Below are 15,412 nucleotides of genomic sequence, written 5' to 3' on the forward strand. Positions count from 1 at the left end.
TTTTAACGCGATTAAAATCAAAATCAAAATATTTTGATTTATTGATAGTTTTTATTTACAGAAGTTTTTATACATGGTTAAAATCAGAAAATTTTGATGTATTAATAGTCTTTATTCACATCTCAATATTGAAGATATTATTAAAGCTTACAACAATCTGTGGCTGAATTTTTTATACGATTCTTGAACATGATAATTTCCATAACGGATTTCTAAATTTTTCACTGTTATAGTTCGTTATGGTTCCAATTAATAGGAATGGATTCATATTTTAAATATATCACGATATCCAAAACTATTCTGAGTATTAATTGAAACCATGGAATGAAATTGATGAATGGAGGTCGAAACAAATAAAATGAAATTCATGAATGGAGGTTGAAACAAAATAAAACGGTAAGAAATGAATAAGAGTATACAGCAACTGGGGTTTATTTTAAATTTTTAATAAAATAGAGAGAGGAGTAGATTTGTGAAATTGAAAACTCATTCATATTTATATATTCTTTTATATTATTAGTTGGATTATGTATTAGATGAAAAATATTTTAAGATTGGTAATTTTGACCATTCATAATTTAAAAATTGGTAATTTCTCTTGCCCAAACCAAGACTTGGACATAATTAACAATATTCTTGTAAAAAAACATTATTTCTTTTTTCAAACTATGATTAGTTTTTTTCCATATAATAATTAGTTTATATATATATATATATATATATATATATATATATATATATATATTCATATTCTTTTTTTCATTCTTAATGCGTTTTTCATATATATTACATTATTTTTGTATTTTCAATTATGTTTCAATTTTTCCCAGATATTTGAAACACTTCTCCTTGATTAACTTCTTGTAGATAGAAAAAGACAAATGAGATCACGTGTGCACTTCATGGCTGCTTAGGGTTTATGGCAAACTCTACAGCGACAGAATCACTCTGCACAACACTAGACTACAACAACTCAGCCCCTCTGGCGACAACATTATTCAGCAAATAAGCCCATTGCTATGGATTCCCTTCCAAGGGGAGTTGAAAATAATTAATATTATTTTGTATTAATGGAGAAATGGTTACACAAGTTGTAACATATCTCCTTAGTTTAGGATTTGTTCCTAGAGTTTAGGAGTTTGGTTGCAACTTCCTGAGTTCTAGTAATGTACTTAATGATGTAATTGCTCATTTGATGAATATAGAGTGTACGGAAAGAGTTCTCTTTGTTTTGAGTGTAGTCTCCAGGTGCAGTACTCACCTGTGAGCTGCAACTTCTTTTTTTCAATTCAATTCTGATTTTTATCTTGGTATCAGAGCACAGAGTAGGGATAGCCTTAATTTTTTTTTAGGATGCATCATTGATTATAGAACTGTAGTGGCGGTGGAGTGTACAGAAGCATTCGTAGAATCAGGTGGACTGCAGTAACACCTGAAGACAAGTCTCAGATGACTGATCATCTCTGAGCGGAAAATAGGGTTGGCGCGGTTTCGTCGTCAACAGTCGCACCATTTTTGAGCGGAAGAAAGGGTTGGCGCTATTTATTAAGGAACAGTCGTGCCATTTGGTGCGGTTTTGAGAGAGATAGTAGCGCCAGCATGCTAGAAAGTGCTATTGGCACGGAAAATCAAGCCCTAATCGTGCCAATTTCGTAAGACGCATCGATTTTGTTTTCGGCGCGAGTATTTCACCGTCGAGTAGCGCCAGCCTTTTTCTCTTTGGAAAATTTGCAATTTTTTGCAAATTGGCCTTGCCCGGTGGTGGCACATTGAAATTTCTGATCTACTCGGTGGCAGCAGATCGGATTTGCCCAGTGGTGGCACATTGGAGTTCCTGATCTACTCAGTGGCAGCAGATCGGATTTTCCCGGTGGTGGCGCATTGGAGTTCCTGATCTACTCGGTGGCAACAGATCGGATTTGCCTGGTGGTGGCGCATTGGAGTTCCTGATCTACTTGGTGGCAGCAGATCGGACTTGCCCGGTGGTGGCGCATTGGAGTTCCTGATCTACTCGGTGGTAGCAGATCGGACTTGCCCAGTGGTGGCGCATTGGAGTTCCTGATCTGTTTGGTGGTAGCAGATCGGATTTGCCTGGTGGTGGTGCATTGGAGTTCCAGATCTGTTTGGTGGCAGCAGATCGGACTTGCCCAGTGGTGGCTCATTGAAGAATTATTCATCAGAGGATCAGAAATTTTATCAGTCCAATATGAATAACAGTGATGAGTACTCTCTTAAGCCAGAAAAGACGTGGTCTATTATCAGGCCAGTAGGTTATTTGCTTAGGGAGCAGCGGCTGGAGTTTATTTTGATAGGAATCGCCATCCGATCGACTTTCTTTATCCTTCAGCCTGCTTTTTTGGCTTCTAATGTTAATGAAAATGGAAGGTTTGTGCCCGACAAACCTCATCGGGTTGTTTATGAGACACCTATTTCTCAGTTTGCTCAATATCATTCAGGTTCGATGGCGAATTCGGGGGTTAAAGTGCCCCTAGGTTTGAAGAGAAAGTCCCTGCGAGTTGTCGTGACAGGTGGAGTTGGATTTGCTGGCAGTCATCTACTTGACAAGCTCATGGCAAGAGGCGACAGTGTTATTATTGTCGACAATTGCTTCACAGGAAGGAAGGAGAATGTTTTGCATCATTTTGGCAATCTGAGGTTTGAAAGGATAAGGCATGATGTTGTGGAACCCTTATTGTTGGAGGTTGATCAGATCTACCATTTGGCTTGCCCCGCTTCCCCTATGCATTACAAACACAATCCTGTGAAGACTATCAAAACTAATGATGTGGGAATCTTGAACATATCTAGACTTTCCAAGCGTGTTGGGGCAAATGTTGAGGTTCAGATTGCTTGAATTTTCAATACATACGGTCCGCGAATGTACCGTGATGATGGTCAGGTTGTAAGTAATTTTGTTGCTCAGGCTTTGCGCAAGGAGCCTTTGACAGTCTATGGAAATGGGAAACAGACACGGAGCTTCCAGTTTGTTTCTGATCTGGTTGAAGGCCTTATGTGACTTATGGAGGGCGAACATGTTGGTCCTTTCAATCTTGGGAATCATGGGGAATTTACAATGTTAGAACTAGAACAGGTTGAAGAAGGAAAGGATGACTCTAACAGTGATTGGCACATTCCATTGCTAATGGAAGAAAACAGTGAGGAAGATGAAGAGCAGGAGCAGAAACAAGAAGAAGAAGTAACAGGAAATGTAATCAATAATGCAAGCCCAGAAAAGGTTGAAATAGACAGATTTGAGGTAAGTCCCCTACCAAGGAAATCAAGTAGGAATACTCTATTACCTTCTAAATTGAAAGAGTATGCATTAATGTCAAAATTTTTAAACATTGTAGAACCTGCAAATTATGAGGAAGCAAGTAAATTTGATGCATGGAGGGCTACAATGTATGAGGAAATAGAATCAATAAACAGAAATCATACTTGGGATTTGGTTGAATTGCCTGAATGTAAAACCCCCATAGGATGCAAATGGTTGTATAAACAAAAAATAAATGCAGATGGGAGTATAGAGAAACTTAAAGCTAGACCAGTAGCAAAGGGTTACTCACAGCAAGAGGGAATAGATTTCAATGACACCTTTGCTCCTATAGCCAAATTAAACACCATTAGAATGTTAATTTCCTTAGCAACAAAACACAAATGGCAGTTACACCAGCTAGATGTTAATTCTGCATTTCTGAATGGTGACTTGAAGGAAGAAATTTATTTAGTACAGCCTGAAGGTTTTGTGAAAAAGGGGTAGGAACATCTTGAGTGTAAATTGAAAAAGGTACTTTGTGGTTAAAAACAGGCACCCAGGTCGTGGTATGAGAAAATTGACTCATTTTTTGTACAGCATGGCTTTCATAGGAGCTTGAATGATCCAAATATGTATACCAAGTTTAATAAACAGAGGGAAATTATTTTGATTTCTTTGTATGTATATGATATGATCATAACAGGGAATGCTAACAATCTGATCAAAGAAATCATATGTCACAAGTGTATGAGATGAAAAGACCTCAGAAACCTTCATTATTGCTTGGGATTGGGGATATGGAAAGACTCTGGACAAACTTTTCTCACTCAAGGGAAGTATGCTAGAAGCTTACTGGAAAGGTTCAGAATGGAGCAGTGCAGATCAACAACAACACCATTACAGCAGAACTTAAAGTTGAGCAGTGACGACGGTACTAAAGAGGTGGATGTAGCCATGTACAGACAGCTAGTTGGCAGTTTGATATATCTAACTACAACTAGACCAGATTTGGCATATTTTGTTAGTGTGTTGAGCCAGTTCATGTCAAAACCACTCAAAAGTCACTGCGTCGCAGCAAAAAGTGTGTTGAGGTATCTTAGTGGTACTAGTAATTATGGCATTTTGTACACTGACACTTCTGATGTTATTCTAACAGGTTTTTCAGATTCCGATTGGACAGGTAACTTGGATGATCGAAGATCTATCACAGGTTACACATTCAACATTGGATCTGGGGTCATAGCATGGAGAAGCAAAAAGCAGAGCATTGTAGCTCTGCTTCATTGAGAGAAACTACTGTCAAAAGAGATATGTGTTGAATATTGTAAAACTTGTGATAACATGGCTGATATTTTTACTAAGCCTCTTGGGCGTGTAAAGTTTGAATTGTTTAGAGGGATGCTAGGAGTTCAGGATAATACTTTCTCCATTAAGGGGGGGAGTTGAAAATAATTAATATTATTTTGTATTAATGGAGAAATGGTTACACAAGTTAATATTATAATATTAAATGATAAACATTGTGTAAAACAAATAAATTGCATTGGGTGAAATGGAGTAGAAATTCAAACATCAATATGATAAACTGCAAATAACTTTTATTAAGTGAAATGGATTAGAAAATCAAATACCGATATGCTCAACTATGTAAATAAATAATGATATTTAAAAAGAAACCTAAACATCAATATAAAAAAAAACATATACTAGTCATACAAGAGTGAGAATCTAAAATTGAAAAATATAAATGAAATTAATATCTATACTTACTAAATGAGCACAACTAAAAATAAACCATAAGCTTACATGGAAAGTTCAATCGTACATCACAGTCTTGCAAGTCTTGAAAATAAAGAAATAAATGAGACAAAGATTTATACTTTCTAAACAAACACAAATGAAAGAAAACATTTATCCTTCGGTTGCAAGAAAATTAAAATGCATATGGTCTTGTCATGTTTTGTAGAGTGGGAAAGCAAAATCGCCAATAAAATTATCAAAAAATCAATAGATAATATTGAAGTAGTATTTTTCAAAGAAAAAAATGTGTTAACTTCATCCATCCTACTCCCTATAATGGTATAAAACTGGAATACATATTCTATGGAGAAATTGTTTAACAATAAATGGAATAGAAAATGCCCAACCAAAATCTAATATCTAAATTGGAAACAAATTAGTCAAATTGCTATGGTGTGGTTATTTGATAGGGTTTTAGGTCATGGGCTGGGCTCTGAGCATTAAAAGACCAATGCAAGGAAATTTATTTTCATGTTGTAAAGTTGGGGATTTCAGGAAGCTAGGAAACATTAACAAAGCATGGGAGGAATAGAAATTAAACGAAAAAGGGAAAGGGAGATGGTAGTGAACATTGCGGCAAAGAAAGGGAGGATGCATGGTAGTGGAACCGCATATGAGAAATAGAAACTAAACAAAAGAAGGAAAAGGAAATGGTAGTGAACATTGCGGCAAAGAAGGGGAGGATGCATGATAGTGGAACCAAAAATAGGAAAGAGAAATAGTCCTTGTTTCTAAGGAAAGAAAATTGTAGAAATATGAAGGGAAAAAAATAAAATCAAATTAAAAAATAACAACAAAAAAAACTATGATTAATAGAATTGGAATTGAAAATAGAGAAAAAAAAATTATAGAAAAAGGAAAAAAAAAAGGTATAAGTTAAACTAAAAAGTAATAAAGCTATTTATATGATCTTTTTTTAGTTATTTTTTCCTCTTTAAAATTTCTTATCTTAATTTGAAAATATGGAGAAAAAAATATAATTCATGAGAATGGAAATAATATATACTAGGAAAAATTGAAATCAAAATGAAAAAAGTTAAATAAAAAAAAATTGTAAATAATAGAAAAATAGCATTATTAAACAACAGTCATAATAAGACCTCAGCCAATCCCCTTACGGATAAATAAATTTAAAGAATAATAAAAAATAACATAAATTAATTTCTCAATATTAAATTTTGAATAAAACACACAATCAAAAACAAATTAATATGTAATCAAAAGCAAAACTGAATAAGTAATACCATACCCATTACGGGTATAATAACACTATAATTCATTACCATATTTATTGAAATTATAAAATTATAATGAAATTATAGAATTATAATGAAATATATTGATTCAATTATTGAGATGGTTTGGAGAATAATTGCTCACAACGTGGGAAGGTGGCCGAGCAAGGTCCTCATACTGCATGCTCTTCTCCGAAGATGGAATGATAGTAGTTGCAGCGATGCCAATTTCTTACCTGCTGTTGGGAGAGCGAAAGAAAGGGTCTCATTTATCCTCTGTACAGGCTCAGAGTGGGTAAGAGAGTTGCAGGTATTGAGGAGGTGGTGGGAGACTATTGGTTTGTGTTACATTGTTTTCTTTAGGACCCCAGACTGTATAGGAAGTCGTTTGCAGTGGAATACGCGAGTGGATAATATGGATAGTAATCAATCTCGCTTCGAAGGAAGGCGAACTCGCAGTCAGGGTGCCACGATGGCAGAGAAAGGGAAACAAGTGATGGAAGAGTCCCTCCCTCCCATGTATTTAGATATCCCTGAAGACTCTGACGAGCTGGAAGATGACATTCGCGACTTTCTTGAGGAGGATATTCCTCGTCCCTCCTCTGGTGGGAAAGTGGGTAGGTGGATGAGGCGTTCAGTTCCGGAGGAGGGCAAAGATGATACTGATATTGATTCTGAGGATGGTGACGAGGCAGTTGCAGCAAGGAGCAGGCGCGGGCGCGGGAGAAGGGGTCGAGGAGGTGTTACGGGCAGAGGGAGACATGTCGGGCGAGAGGAGCATCGCGGATCCGAAGAGAGCTCTGGCCGTGCTGTTCGTGGTCGGGCTAAGAAGGATATGCGCCAGAAATTACAGGATGCAGAGGCGGCTTACACCAGGGAAACAAATTTTAAAATCCGTAAGATAATAGATAAGTTAGAGGAAGAGGCTCTGCAAGATCAATCTGATCCAGAGATGGCTGATTGGGAGAGCTTATTACCTGATCCTGGACATACAAGGGGAAGGATGTCCCTCTATAAGCAGTCACTGCACGTATATTGGGGAATGAAGCGTTTGCTTGCTAAGGCCCTGGAACAGGTAGCAGCAGAAATGGTGGAGCTCGCACAGGATACGCCATTGTTCAAACGAGAATTGAAAAATATACAAATGACCCTTCTCATGCAGGACAGGAAAATGGATCAGCTCATCAAGCTGTTGAAAGATAATGGAATAGCTGTGAAGACAGAAGATGATGAAAATGCTGTGAGGAATGAGGACAAGCATCTGTAGCCACAGTAGTTTGAACACATTCACAGGTTTTTACATGGAGTTTTTTGTGTTTTTTTCCAGTCAATAGTTGGTCATAGCAGTATACTGGTAACAGTTTTCAACAATATGGATTTTTGAACAATATGGATATATCTCTACTGGTGCATAGACTGTTTTTAGATAGATTAGTGTGATATTTTCTCTGGTCTTGATACATTGATTCTCTGTCATGACGGTTATATATTATTAGAAAATCACCTGGTTTCCCTGTTGGGCGGGTGGTCTTATGTAAATATACATAGTTTTTATTAATAGAATTTTTACCGTAGCTTACAAAAAAAAAAGAAATATATTGATTCAATTTCTTAAATCAAATGAATCTTAATGAATTCAACATTTTAAAAGATTTTATTATATTTAACAATATAATTTATAATTCAAGCTTTGTCGAAATTTATTATCAAAATTATTAGAATTATAAAATTATCTATTTTAATAAATATATAAAAAAAATTAATTATAACATTTATAAATTTAATATATAAATTTTATCAAACTAAACACTTAATTACGCTGATAGACAGCCCTCTTATTGGAGTTGGCCACTTTAATCATTTTCTTAATTAATCTTTTTGATCGGATGGTCTAAATTGAAATATGCCAGTATATTCTCATCGTTGCCACTCCATCAATGGTTGGAATTCACACCATTAACTTCCATGCATATCTAAATCACATGTTTAAACCATACTTAAATTATTTTTTTACAAAACATGATTAAAAATTTACTGTGCCTATTGTTCATAACCACATATCATAATTACTAGAAATAAATTTTAAAAAATATGCATTGAAACGTTATTATAACGATTCACATTCAACGATTTTCCAAGTGTAATATTCACTCCATTAAGTGCATCCGTCCCTATGCATTCCTTTGTGAAACGTATGCGGAGTTGGATGTTAAATGTAGTGGATGAATTAGTGAATGATAAACGGAAAAGTGCACGAAACACGCTAAGGTTTTGTGCCTACTTCCTTGAAACGGTTGGTCGTTCAGAGTATTTTCCATTGATTTAAAGATATTACCCATGTATTAGCACATAAAACTGTATCAGTAACCGTCGAAAAAATTGATAGATGTGAAGGGTTTATGTTTATTATTGCACTTTCAAGGGAACTTATGGGAAGCTATCAAATTATGTCTTTGTGTTATTCTGTCGTTTCCTTTTCTGTGATGCAGTCTGCATTGCCTTATATGGTTAAGAATCATTTCTTCACGCATTTAGGGCTATAGCTTCATCTCTTTACTCACACCACCTATATACCCTTCTTCAAACCTCTCACCTCTTCCAACACTCGTAATTTTGTGTTTGCTCTGCTTTCGGTAAGGCTTTAGCTGAAAAAATGATGCAATCTGTGGGCATGGAGATAGATTTGAAGGTTTCTGCTGAGAAACTGTGGGGTGCCTTTCGGGATTCTGCAACCTTATTTCCGAAGATAATGCCCTCTCATTTCAAAAGAATTGAAGTCATCAGAGATGGTAATGTTGACACAATCCACAAAATTAAATACGGAGAAGGTATGAAGCAAATCTGAAATTTGGAATTTGAGTTTTGGAATTCTAAACATAATTAGCATAGGTTTCAGAATCTGTTTGGCTACCATTTATATGTTTATGTTATAAATGTTTGGTGATGTTTCTGGCATTTTTACTATTGGTGATCTTTATGTCACCTGGCAGTGGGGTGCGTACAGAAGTAGTGATCGTTTCCTTAACTTAAAGGTTGATGGGTGTGAAGCTGATGATTTTTAAGAGAAACTAGAGGATATTAAATAAATACAAAGTATTTTACAAATGTTATGCAGGGTAGAATATATGTTTCTTGGGTTTAGGATTGCTTAACTTAATCATCGATTTTGGGAATATATTATCCTTCAAAAGTTAGACTATATTCTTATACATTACATTTCAAAATATTTTTGAAATCTACAGTCCACTTAAATTTATATAAATCTTATTCTTTTGATTTAACATGTATCTTGTTCTTTACCCTTTTTATGATCCTGAACCAAAATTATATACAAGAATATAACGGAAAAAAAATCGTTGTTGGGTGCAGGAATGAAAGGGGCGACTCATGTATCCGAGAAAATTGAAGCATGGGATGAAACAAATATGACCCTTACTTATACTGTGATCGAGGGTGAGATGCTGAACATATTCAAGGCCTTCAAGCCAACCATGAAGGTAATTCCAGGAGCTGATGCCAATTCTTGCACTGTAAGTTGGACAGTTGAGTTCGAGCCAGCAGGCAACCAAATTCCCCCAACAGAGCTAATTAAGGAAGCAACAGTCAGCATATTCAAGACCGTGGAAGGATATCTACTGACCACAACTTGAGTTTCACTTGGATGATACTATGTTCAGTATAATAGAATAATGGATCACAGTGTTGATTGCTAGAACCTTGTCCGTCGTAGTCTCTTTGCACAAGGAAATGGTTCGCTGCTGAGAGATTTTTTATTTAATAAAGTAATTGATATATTTCTCAGATTGATCTTCACATTTTTGTTTATTATTCAGTGTTAGTGTTCTTTGTCTATGGATATATTTTGTTTTTCTCTTTTGATTTTATCTTTTCATTCCCCAATAGGGAAAATTTTAAGAACCACCCTAAATTTATATGTATAATAAATGGGAAAATCCCCATGATACATAGGGTAGTCAAAGAGTCACAAGGTTGAAGCATCATCCCTTGGTTATATATACCCCCTCATTGTATGAGCAAAGGAATTTTCACCTTGGCTCCTAGCACAAGGCATTAGAGAGATCCACTAGTTCTTTGAGGAGAAAGGAGTGGCTCCAATGTACCACTATTGGGTCTAGTGATGGACATTATAAATGTGTGTCTTTGAACTTTTGCTTAATAACATAAGCCTTTTAAGGCTAGCACTATCTTCACACATGGACTATGAATGTTTGTAAGAATATTCTGGGGATGTTTGTATTTCATGTTTTCTTTCACATGTACTATGATACTTGAACTATTTCGGTTATTTTAGTGCTTATCTTATTGATAATGTGCTATAAGGGTTGTTATTGTTGTCCCATCCTTGTGGAATATTCTACGGGATACTGGATATATCTTTCCTTATTTTTTGGTTGTAACAACCATCATGTCCGCTGTGGACTATTCCGCTAGATGTTAGACGGATCCTTCTGGTTCATGTGTGTCTCTTCCTATGTGGTACTATTACCTCTCACTTAGAGGCTCACTTTTCTCCCCACTTTGCAGTAGAAGAACCTCGACATAGTTGCAACTACACACTCACTAGGCACACCTCCCTTGATTTATGAAGACACCATTTCATCACTTTGTTGTGTTCACTACTAGAGCCAAGGAAAACCTTTAAGGACTTGGAAACCAAGCCTTTATACCAGATGGGACTCCTACACCAAATGGTGTGAGGTTTGATTGGGAGTCCATATCGGCGAGGACCCCTAAATATTGGTGGGTTGAACACCGTCAATAGGTTCATGGATCAGTTCTATTTATGAAGCATTTTGTGGGGGATGTGCATATCCATTAGGAACTTGATCACACATATAATATTGCTTTGGGTGGTCCTGTTTGATTTCTTCTTCTTCATCCTACATTAAAATGGGAAAAAAGGCTGCCAATTTTTTTTAAGTGTGTTGTCATTGATGTCAAAGCATGTGTAGGTTTGGTAGGTTACAATAGGTGAAAGATGATGATGCAATTTATTGAAACCCTAACTCCTAAGGTTTTGGATGTCCTAGACGATGGACACACCCGACACTTGTTGGAGGATTTTGAGGAAAAAAATCACCAAGTTTGTGTTGGAAACCCTTGCCTGTGGATTCTTCTCATTATGTTGATTTTGTTGTTCTGTGGAGCTTTTTGTGGGTCCCACAATTTTTGAGATATGCCCAATCAAAGTCTGTGACCCTAATTAATGGTCTAAAACCCCAAGGGTTCATGATGATGTGGAAGAATCTCCATGAATGATGATGTGGCAACAATTGATTGGTAGGGAAACTATGTCAAATCCCCAAGCATATTAACAATGTGGAAATGTATCATTGATCGAAACCTATGGAATAATCATCACTTAATTGGGCTCTCCATTAAAAAAAGGTTATACATTAGGAGTTTTCCAATTATTGGATTAAATTAAGATTGAAATGTTTTTATATCGAGCCAACGAAAATATTTTGAAATTATTTCAAAAGGACTTTACAAGTCCATTCAAATATTGGGGCTAAAATTAAAATTAAAATTAAAATTTTAAATTGAATTCCCTCTAATATTATTCCATGTCAACTACCAGTAAGAGGATCCTCCAAAATTATATAAACTAATGAATATCTAGCCTCAAATGATAAGCTCTAAAATATCTTGAGCTTGAGGATATCTATCGAGTTGATTTACTCCTTGGATTCGTTGTTCTCATTTACACATGGGCTTCATTGAGGTTTATTTCTATTTTTCAAGATGATTGTTCTAAACAACTCATATCCTCTATTATTCCTATAACCTTTCTACCAAGGATGATGTCTAAGCATAATTAATTGAAGCAACATAGTTCATATTCATCCTTGAGCTTTATTCACCCAATGTTGTTGAACCTATGTAATAACTGTTGGCTAAAACCTTTTATTAAATGTCTCTTCCCTCATTAGGGAATCAAATTATAAGCTTAGAAGTGACTATACAATCGATGGTTTATTGATCAAATATCATGAAACAAATCTAATTTTCTTTGGCATTTAGAAGGACAGATCTGTGTGAGATACTCTACAAATTTTTGACCTAGAGTTTTTGCAACTATTAAAGACTATTGTAGCATCAAGGAATGTCCTTTTGTAGCATATTGTGGCATAGAAACTTCTGAATTTTTATTTCTGAAGGAAATATGCATTAGGGTTTGGTATTTGTACTGAGTATCAATCCTTGAAGATCATAACACTTAAATCCCTAAACCCCCAGTCTGCTTTGATAACTTTAAAGAGTTTGATTTGTTAAAATTAATGGAGTAATTATCATTTCTCTGGACCAAGACATATTGGCACCTTTTGGGATAGTGATATATACGTCCTTGGATCCTGTTGAGATGCGATAAGCCTTGTCTAACCTGTGGATCTCAAGTATTGAGTCAAAATCATATTGTAATTCTAAAGTGAAAAGTTCTAAGCATAAGGGCTACAAAAATGTAAAGAATTTTTATTATTGAAACTACTATTATATAGTAACATTGTTGTGAACCTGACAAAAGAAAGATAATCCAACCTATGCAAGTCCTCTAATTTTGTTAATTTATTGTGTTGATTAGGCCAATGGAGAGATTGAATTAATCTTTGCAGTGGAATCCTATGAAACTCGGCTTTAAGTCTCTCGAATACATGGATCTTAGAATTTGTTGAGAGTCATATCTAGTTCAGGGACAAGTCTTCGGTAATCACTTTAGGTATTACATAGGCGCAAACCGCAAAAACCCAGATGGGGGGCGGCACTCAAATTGAGATAAGTTATGTTTGAACATCATATCGGGTTTGTAGTCCATCAGACTTTTGTGCCATTGGGTTTTTAAAATAATGTTATGATTCAAATTCTTGATATCTGCTATCTATGGGAGTGGGATGACATGTGGTGTGGGACGTGGAACATGGCATTGAGGTGGTAGGAGTGGGACATATCTGAAATCTGGCCGGAAAGTTACATCATAATTTTAACAAAAAACCATATGAAAATCCTGATAGTTATATTATGTGAGATAGTGGAAGTGGAACATGTGGGATGTGTAGGACCATATTTGAGGTTTGGGGTCGGGACTGATATCGGAGTTTCGTAAGCATTGGAACATGGGAAAATCCGATATAATGTTCTGATATACCTTATAAACCCAAGGGACTTTGGTTAAATGACATGTGCGGGACTTGGAATATAATTAGACTTATTAATATATCAACTACCACTATGTGGTTGACCTTCGGGCTTTGTTTAATATAGTTTAAAACCTCCCCACATATACTATTTCAATTGATATCAGAATTTGGTTATAGCATATGTCATGTTTAATATAAATTGTTCTGATATCTTATATATGGTTTGGAATTTGGTCTAATGTGCATCTGATATATGATTTTTAAACATATGCCACTGTGTTACGCCTAAGGCTAAAGGCATAGGAAAAATCTTGGTCTCAGGGGCTATGATAAAAATATTTACAAAAACAAAAGGATAATTAATATTACTTACAAGAATGAAAAATTTGTACAAAAGAAAAACAAAAAGATAAAATAATAAAACAAAAGAGTAATAAAAAAATAGAAGGCCAAAGCAACTAAAAAAAACCTAATTTGCAAACCATTGATCCAAATGAGTTAAAATGAGATGAGATAGAAAGATAAAAATGAAACGATCTTGTTTAATCCATCAACATACTCAAAATACAATAATAATTTTACCAATTGATTAGATAAAAGGGTCCCCATGTAGGATTTATAAGTGAAAAATAGGGGTTTGTGTTTTACCACAACAGATGGACACTCTTCATAAGCTACAAGAATAAAGGTTGAAAGATAAAGATTTTTTTTACTACACTAGAGTCATATCAAGAGGTGGTTCGAAAAAAAGTCTCCAGGGGAAAATATCTTTAGTGTGGATGAATTGGTCTTAAAGTGGGATAAAGACCACAAGGACAAACGAGAACACACTAAGTTTCAACACCTATGGATTAGGCCATTCACATTGGATCTAAAATCATAAGTGGATCAATCAAGAGGAAACAAAGGGACACAAGTTTTCAAATACCATCCAAGACTAAAGATCATTCAAGACTCCACAACAATAGTGACCTGACGTTGCCATGTGGCCAAGAATTCCATGACAACAATGTCATGTCATGTCGTGTCATGAGTGGTCATATGCCACATCACTATTTTGGATCATATGTATTTAAAGTGGAAGTCCAAAGGACAGACATGAATATGAAGAGTCATGTAAGTTGAAAAATCATAGGAAGTTGAACAGTCATGAGGGTAGTCAAAGAGTCACAAGGGGGGAGCATCACCACTTGGTTATATATACCCCCTCATTGTATGAGCAAAGGAATTTTCACCTTGGCTCGTCCCACAAGGCATTAGAGAGATCAACTAGTTCTTTGAGGAGTAAGAAGTGGCTCCAATGTCCCACTATTGGGACTTGTGATGGACATTGTAAACGTGTGTCTTGGAACTTTTTCTTAATAACATAAGCCTTTTGAGGCTAGCACTATCTTCATGCATGGAATATGAGTGTTTGTAAGACTATTATATGGATGTTTGTATTTCATGTTTTCTTTCACATGTACTAAGATACTTGAACTATTTCGGTTATTTTAGTGCTTATCTTATTTATAATGTGCTATAAGGGTTGTTATTGTTGTCCCATCCTTGTGGAATATTCCACGGGATACTAGATATATATTTCCTCATTTGTTGGTTGTAACGACCATCACGTCTGGCATGAACTATTCTGTTGGATGTTAGATGGATCCTTCTGGTTCATGTGTGTCTCTTCCTATGTGGTACTATTACCTCTCACTTAGAGGCTCACTTTTGTGCCCACTTTGTAGTAGGAGAATGTCGACATAGTTTCAACTACACACTCACTAGGCATGCCTCCCTTGATTTCTGAAGACAAAAATACATCACTTTGTTGTGCTGACATCTAGAGCCAAGGAAAACCTTTAAGGATTTGGAAACCGAGCCTTTATATCAGATAGGACTCCTACACCAAATGGTGTGAGGTCTAATTGGGACTCCATATCAGGGAGATCCCCTGAATGTTGGTGGGTCCAACACCGTCA

At 35.7% G+C, this 15,412-nt stretch overlaps 2 pseudogenes; both read left to right on the forward strand.

The window, feature by feature from the left end:
• Positions 1 to 2,206: 2,206 nt before the first annotated feature.
• LOC149238362 (UDP-glucuronic acid decarboxylase 2 pseudogene) lies at positions 2,207 to 3,828 on the forward strand (annotated as a pseudogene).
• Positions 3,829 to 8,944: 5,116 nt separating this feature from the next.
• Positions 8,945 to 9,941, forward strand: LOC149238363 (MLP-like protein 423 pseudogene; annotated as a pseudogene).
• The last annotated feature ends 5,471 nt before the right edge of the window (positions 9,942 to 15,412 follow it).

This window comes from Pinus tabuliformis, chromosome 8 (assembly GCF_031772625.1).
Source record: "Pinus tabuliformis cultivar Carrire ecotype Pingquan chromosome 8, CPIR1, whole genome shotgun sequence".
NCBI lineage: Eukaryota > Viridiplantae > Streptophyta > Pinopsida > Pinales > Pinaceae > Pinus > Pinus tabuliformis.